Source organism: Physeter macrocephalus, chromosome 7 (assembly GCF_002837175.3).
Source record: "Physeter macrocephalus isolate SW-GA chromosome 7, ASM283717v5, whole genome shotgun sequence".
In the NCBI taxonomy this organism is placed as follows: domain Eukaryota; kingdom Metazoa; phylum Chordata; class Mammalia; order Artiodactyla; family Physeteridae; genus Physeter; species Physeter macrocephalus.
Genome location: NC_041220.1, coordinates 59,969,312 through 59,977,186, shown reverse-complemented (window position 1 = coordinate 59,977,186; position 7,875 = coordinate 59,969,312). Strand labels below are relative to the sequence as shown.

Genomic DNA, 7,875 nt, shown 5'->3' with positions numbered 1-7,875 from the left:
GTTGCGGAGCACAGGCTCCGGACGCGCAGGCCCAGCGGCCATGGCTCACGGGCCCAGCCGCTCCGCGGCATGTGGGATCCTCCCAGACCGGGGCGCGAACCTGGTTCCCCTGCATCGGCAGGCGGACGCGCAATCACTGCGCCACCAGGGAAGCCCTGTTTCCCTTTATTTTAGAAAATGGTTCCTAAGTGTGAAGTATGTGTCATTGTCATATGTAGTTTTAAGATGAGTCGTTCAGTTTGATGGCTTTAGAAGAGTTTGGTTTCAGACTCATCCCAGACCTGAGGAAATCTTTTTCAGAATTAGTTATTTCCCAAATGGATAGTTAAATTTTGGGGTGGGGGGGGTAGGAGGGAAAGACTCAACTGTAGAAGTACTGAGTAAATTTACCAGTAAAATCCAATTGACCTGTTACTGCATGGGTGATATAGTGGGCTTGAGTGTGGAGCTCCACGGCCACAGCTTGTGTTTAGATCTCTGACATGTTGGTTACTTGGACAAATTGCTCAACTTTTAAAGCCTCATTAAAATGGGGATACAGAGAATAATGTATGTAAAGTGCTTATCACAGTTCCTGGTAAATCATAAGTCCTTGATACATTATTAATTCTATCACTCTGGTGAGGATGGTAGAGTGCTGGGTTTCAGGAGAGTCAGTACCTTCCTCAATTCTACCTCAAAGGAGAAAGGCTTTGTTTAGAGGCAACTCTCTGGATGGAAGGGATTCCTTTGTGAGCTACTCCAGGAATAATATACATAGGAAGGAGAGTGATAGAGGAAATAGACCTTTAAAAAAAACAAAACACAAGAGTGTGTTTATTTGCGGGGCATGTGGATACACTTACAAGTTTTTCTCTGGTCTATTTTACATTTAATATTGGCTATGGGATTGTCTTAAATCACACACAGGGATTGTAGAGGTCATCAAGCCCCTATGTTTTCATTCTTTGGGGTAGCTACTTAGGGGTGGAATTGCTTTCTTGTAAGGTAGATTTATGTTTAGAGTCATCTTAAGATTGTGCTAAGTTCATGGGCTTCCCTGGTGGCACAGTGGTTAAGAGTCCACCTGCCAATGCAGGGGACACGGGTTCGAGCCCTGGTCCAGGAAGATCCCACATGCCGCAGAGCAACTAAGCCTGTGCGCCACAACTACTGAGCCTGTGCTCCGGAGCCCGTGAACCACAACTCCTGAAACCCGGGCGCCTGGAGCCCATACTCTGCAACAAGAGAGGCCACCGCAGTGAGAACCCCGCGCACCACAACGAAGAGTAGCCCCCGCTCACCGCAGCTAGAGAAAGCCTGCTCACAGTAACAAAGACCCAATGCAGCCAAAAATAAATAAATAAATAAAATTAAAAAAAAAAAAAGATTATTCTAAGTTCATAAGTCAGTGTGCCCAAGGTCAGTTTCAAGTTCATTTGTGTACATTTTTTCTCTTTGTCTTTAGCCCTGAATTCTACTAATGCTGTGAGTTGGAGGAGAATGAATTAATATTTATTCAGTGCCTTCAATAGAATGGCTACTAGTCCAAGCAGTTGGCATTATATTATTTTAGGTGACACTTTGGTCCATGGTGGTAGATAAGATGGACATTGTATTGAATTGTTTAGGATTATACTGTCTTTATAGGAATACTGATTTTATACTATCCTGATTTGGGGAAGAATCTTTTTTCTTTTTGGAGGGCTTTGGTTATAACAATCCTTTTCTTCTGAAGCTGTAGCAGTCAGCCTCCTTTGGAATCTGTGGAACAGGTTTAGAAAGAAGAGCATTTCAGTTCCAGTTTCCTCTTTTTCAGAAGCCTGGAGGACATTATTTCAGAATCTGAATCTTGTTTTCTGTACCTCATGATAACCCTGTAATGTGGTCAGATTAGATAGTAATCTGCCTCATTGTACTAGAGAAAGAAAAAGCCTGGAGAAATTAATAGTTGAATGTGTGAATCAGACTAAAGGGAATGCTGGGGCAACTAGTTTGTTTTGGAGAGAAATTGTTAAATTACTAAATAACATTTAACATGTAAGGCACTGTGCAATTTCATTTCTGCCTTTGACCAGCAAGTTCTGATCGTTTCATCAGATGATGCCTTCTTCTTAACCTGTAATGCAGAGTGCCACCATTTTTGTTGCTTTAAAATGATTTTAAAATGGTAGACGTTAGATTGTATGTGTTTACATAGGTAAGATGTTAATAGATATTGTTAAGTGAACAGGTCTTATTAAAGCTACTGAAAGCATGAGGTGTGGTCCAAGACTTCTTGTTAAGGGGAAGACAGTCTACAGGGAGAGAGAGAGGGAGGCTGGGAAGGAGGAAAGGCGGGGGTGGAGGGTGGGACACAAGGGAAAGACAGACAGAAAGAAAGAAATCTTGTGCATTGTAGCAGCAATAAAGAATTAACATTGGCCCTGACTGGGCATGTTAACCGAATTTAGTATAGACTTTATCATACTTCTTGCCCGCTCTCTTTTTTCTTCACTTTAGAAGAAAAAATTTTATCACAGAAATATTCAGACATTAGTAGAAGTAGAGAGAATTCCCCAGATTTAACATTTCTCAATATTTTGCCACACTTAAAAAAAAAATCTATCCTTTTTCTTTTGTTCTTCACTGAAGTGCTTTAAAGCAAATCCCAGACGTCTGTTTTTTTACTCTGGCATACTTTATGTGCATCTCCTTAAAAAAAAGAGACATTTTCCTACATAATTGCATACCAGTCTCATACCTAATAATATTAGCATTTTAGAGTCATCTATTAATTAACCCGTCTCCAAACTATCCAGATTGTTTTAAAATGTCTGTTCAAGTTGTTTACATCCTAATTCAGCCAAATCAAAGTGCGTATACTGTGTTAGGTTTTGTCAATTAAGTCTTAACCTAGAGCATTTACCTTGCTTATTTGGCAGGGATGGGGGGCGGGCGGGGATTGACTGGTTGAGGAAGCTAAGTTTGAATGTATGTCCTACTTTGTGGATTTGTCTGACTGCTCCTCTTAATGTGTTTTTGTTCTTAGATACCAGTGGTTCTCAACCTGGAATACTTTCACCTACTGGAGGTGTGGGGGCGGTACATTTGACAATGTCTTGAGAGACTTTTAGTTGTCATAATCTCATGGGTAGAGGCCAGGGATGCTGCTAAACATCCTTCAGTGCTCAGGATGGCCCCCACCACAAATACTTTTCTGGCTCCAAATGTCACTAGTGCTGAGCTTGAGAAGCATGTGGTTCTATCCCAGGTATTTCCTGTAGAATGGACGTTAGCTCTAAAACTCAGTTACATTTGAGATAAGTCTTTTTGCTAAGAATAGATAATAGTCCAAGAGTGCTGGTATTGTTCTGTGATTTGATCTGGGTGCTGCTTACAGGGGTATGTCACTCTGTGAAAATGCACGTGTGAGTGCATGTTATATTCTAATTTTTAAAGTTTACTTGAAAAAACTCTTCCTAGTCCTGCTGTGAACCTTCCTCTTTTTGACTACCACCTCAGATTCTTGGATGAGCCAAGAAATCTTTAAATCCTCTTTCCTTTTTTTTTTTTGCGGTACGCGGGCCTCTCACTGCTGTGGCCTCCCCCTTTGCGGAGCACAGGCTCAGCGGCCATGGCTCACGGGCCCAGCCGCCCCGCGGCATGTGGGATCTTCCCGGACCGGGGCACGAACACGCGTCCCCTGCATCGGCAGGCGGACTCTCAACCACTGCGCCACCAGGGAAGCCCCCCTCTTTCCTTTTAAACTTCCTTAATTCTCAATTCCTTTTAATGCAAGAGACTGGTAAAGGTGGGGAAATGGGTGCCTTGTGACCTAATTATTGGGATGGTTATGGGTCTGTTAATGGCCAAGCCAGGGTCCTGGTATCGTCCTTGGTCTGGAGAGTTGCCCTAAGGGAGGGAACACCGTAACAGTAAGTAATGTTAGGCCCCCAAGAAAGCTTGAAGGAGAGAGAAGGAAAGTCCTCCCAGATGGGATGGCTTCAAGAGAGAAGGTTGCCTTTCTGAGAAAGGGGCATTTGGGGCAGAAAGAACCAGTGGAGGCTGGGAATGCAGTAGGGGTGTGCTGGGAACCCTTTCTGCAAAGTTGTCTTAAAGCCAGCTTCTTCCCCCATCTCTGATAAATCACTGGAAGGAAAGGCAATGAATTTTTTCTGACAATCAGTTCTTACTGGGGGCCCAAGCTTCGTTTGCAAGTGAAAGAACTGCTGTTGGAGTAGTTGACATCACAATGGGCCCTGACTCTTTTCACATCAAAGTGTAAAAGAATCTCCAGGGGTGATAAATGGGGGCTGTTGGACTCATTACTTGTAAGTAAAGCTGAGGGATGACCTCTACATTTTTTTTAATTAAAAGAAAACAGGGTTTCCTAGTGGAGAGCGTGGGGCTGCTCTTCATTTGAATTTTGACTGCTCCCACTGGAGAAGATCTTTGTTAAGGTTACAGGGAGGCAGCCTCTGTTACCGCGGGTTTGCCCTGACTCGCAAATCCTGGAGAAATGGCTCCGCCTGGGGTGGCCCCGCAGGTACTCCTGCTAGGTTGAGAATTGAAGTTCCCTGGCTTCAGCTGCATTTTTGTTGCAAGAGGGGGGAACAGGGCAGAATTTTTGAGCCCTGTTTCTCTGGGGAGACTGAGGGCTTAGACCCCTCCTCTGTTCCTTTTCCCACCCAGCATCAAGAGAAAAACTCCCTTACTCCCATGCAATGCAGAAAGAGGTCAATTTTTTTTTTTTTTTTTTTTTTTTTTTTTGTGGTATGCGGGCCTCCCTCTGCTGCGGCCTCTTCCGCCGCGGAGCACAGGCTCCGGACGCGCAGGCCCAGCGGCCATGGCCCACGGGCCCAGCCGCTCCGCGGCACGCGGGATTCTCCAAGACCGGGGCGCGAACCCGGTTCCCCTGCATCGGCAGGCGGACGCGCAACCACCGCGCCACCAGGGAAGCCCAGAGGTCAATTTTTAAGTAAATTCTTAGAACTTTGCACAGAAGTCCAAAGGTTATTGTTTTCAGGCTTACATTTAAAGTTAGTATTCATTTTATTTATGTAGTACAAGGCTTTGCATCGGATCAAAACCCTTAACCAAAATTATAGTATTTGAACATTTTATGATCAATGTTTATGTTGAAAGCAACACTATTAAAATACTATTATTAGCACTAATAACCTGGCATTTTATGGAACCAAGACTTAGAAACTGCTCTTTATTTTTTAAATTATTATTTTTAAATTTTATTTATTTATTTTTGGCTGTGTTGGGTCTTCGTTGTTGCACGCGGGCTTTCTCTAGTTGCGGCGAGCAGGGGCTACTCTTCGTTGTGGTGCGCGGGCTTCTCATTGCAGTAGCTTGTCTCATTGTGGAGCATGGGCTCTAGGCGCGCAGGCTTCAGTAGTTGCGGCACGCGGGCTCAGTAGTTGTGGCTCACGAGCTTAGTTGCTCCGCGGCATGTGGGATCTTCCCGGACCAGGGATCGAACCCGTGTCCCCTGCATTGGCAGGCGGATTCTCAACCACTGTGCCACCGGGGAAGCCCTGGAAACTGCTCTTTAAATGTAACCCTGCAACTGAAGTTCCACCTTCAAGTAAACTCTCTTCCTACTGTCCCCAACTCCCCATCAAGCTTGTCTCTCTTTTGCTGTTTTTTCACTTGGCTCCTTTGTTGCAGTTGGTCCAAGGCTTAGCCAGATTTTAAACAGCTGGGGGGTCAGAGACTGCCCCTTGTAACCCAAGTGAAACCAGTAAGGTGCTGGGCATCCAAGAATTCTAATGTGTTTACTGACTTCCCAAGTGTTTGGTAATCACCTTCTGAGTGTATCTTCCAAACAAGTTATAAGATTTGAGAAAGGAGCAGAGGTCACAGCTGGAGAGGAGCACGCCCCTGGATGGAGGGTAGAGAGGAGCTGTCCTCCAGCCAATGCGTTTTCAACTAGAGATAAGAGAGTGTTCAAGGCCTCCATTCCCCAAGATAATGGAATGGTGCGACTGTGGGGACACTCCTGGTTGACACGGCTTTTATGAGTTCAGATGCCAGCAGCAGCTAATATTTAATGAACACGGTGACCAGATTTTGTGCTATCAAATACTAATAAGTATTTGATAGGTGTGATTTCATTTCAGTCTCACAGCTGTCTATGGGGCTATATTTTACAGATGAAAAAAGGGAAGGAAAGGTTAACTGATTCTTCAGTGGCAGATACTCAAGCTACCTTCCTTCTGTCACTGGGCCACAAGTCCATTCCACATCGTCTTGGCAGAAGCTGGTGGCAGGGAAATACTTTCTGAGCTCTGGTTTGAAACTGAGGCTTGGACCAGAAATCCTCTTGGTTGACTTTCTTTTCTGACATTGTAAAGGAGTAGATAAAACGCTGTTTCTGGGAGATGGCTTCGTTGTGGCACCAGTAGTTAGAGAAATGTGCATTTTTAAAAAAAATTTTCACATGAATTAGTATTTTATCTTTGAATTTTATTTTATTTATTTTTTTATACAGCAGGTTCTTATTAGTCATCCATTTTATACACATCAGTGTATACATGTCAATCCCAATCGCCCAATTCATCACACCACCACCCCACCCCCCGCTGCTTTCCCCCCTTGGTATCCATACGTTTGTTCTCTACATCTGTGCCTCAATTTCTGCCCTGCAAACTGGTTCATCTGTACCATTTTTATAGATTCCACATGTATGTGTTAATATATGATATTTGTTTTCTCCTTCTGACTTATTTCACTCTGTATGACAGTCTCTAGATCCATCCACATCTCTACAAATGACCCATTGCTGGGTCATATGGTAATTCTATTTTTAGTTTTTTAAGGAACCTCCATACTGTTCTCCATAGTGGCTGTATCAATTTACATTCCCACCAACAGTGCAAGAGGGTTCCCTTTCCTCCACACCCTCTCCAGCATTTGTTGTTTGTAGATTTTCTGATGATGCCCATTCCAACTGGTGTGAGGTGATACCTCATTGTAGTTTTGATTTGCGTTTCTCTGATAATTAATGATGTTGAGCAGCTTTTCGTGTGCTTCTTGGCCATCTGTATGTCTTCTTTGGAGAAACGTCTATTTAGGTCTTCTGCCGATTTTTGGATTGGGTTGTTTATTTTTTAAATATTGAGCTGCATGAGCTGTTTATATATTTAGGAGATTAGTTCTTTGTCCGTTGATTCGTTTGCAAATATTTTCTCCTATTCTGAGGGTTGTCTTTTCGTCTTGTTTGTAGTTTCCTTTGCTGTGCACAAGCTTTGAAGTTTCATTAGGTCCCATTTGTTTATTTTTATTTCCATCACTCTAGGAGGTGGATCAAAAAAGATCTTGCTGTGATTTATGTCAAAGAGTATTCTTCCTGTGTTTTCCTCTCAGTTTTTTAGTGTCCAGTCTTACATTTAGGTCTCGAATCCATTTTGAGTTTATTTTTGTGTACGGTGTTAGGGAGTGTTCTAATTTCATTCTTTTACATGTAGCTGTCCAGTTTTCCCAGCACCACTTATTGAAGAGACTGTCTTTTCTCCATTGTATATCCTTGACTCCTTTGTCATAGATTAGTTGACCATAGGTGCATGGGTTTATCTCTGGGCTTTCTATCCTGTTCCATTGATCTATATTTCTGTTTTTGTGCCAGTACCATATTGTCTTGATTACTGTATCTTTGTAGTATAGTCTGAAGTCAGGGTGTCTGATTCCTCCAGCTCCTCTTTTTTCCCTGAAGACTGCTTTCGCTATTTGGCATCTTTTGTGTCTCCATACAAATTTTAAGATTTTTTGTTCTAGTTCTGTAAAAAATGCCATTGGTAATTTGATAGGGATTGCATTGAATCTGTAGATGGATTTGGGTAGAATAGTCATTTTCACAATATTGATTCTTCCAATCCAAGAACATGGTATATCTCTCCATCTGTT

General features: G+C 43.1%; 1 protein-coding gene across 5 annotated transcripts in view; it reads left to right on the top strand.

Moving 5' to 3' along the window:
* Positions 1–7,875, top strand: part of AFF1 (ALF transcription elongation factor 1) — a 236,746-nt gene that overhangs the window by 17,056 nt on the left and 211,815 nt on the right. The window lies entirely within an intron of this gene.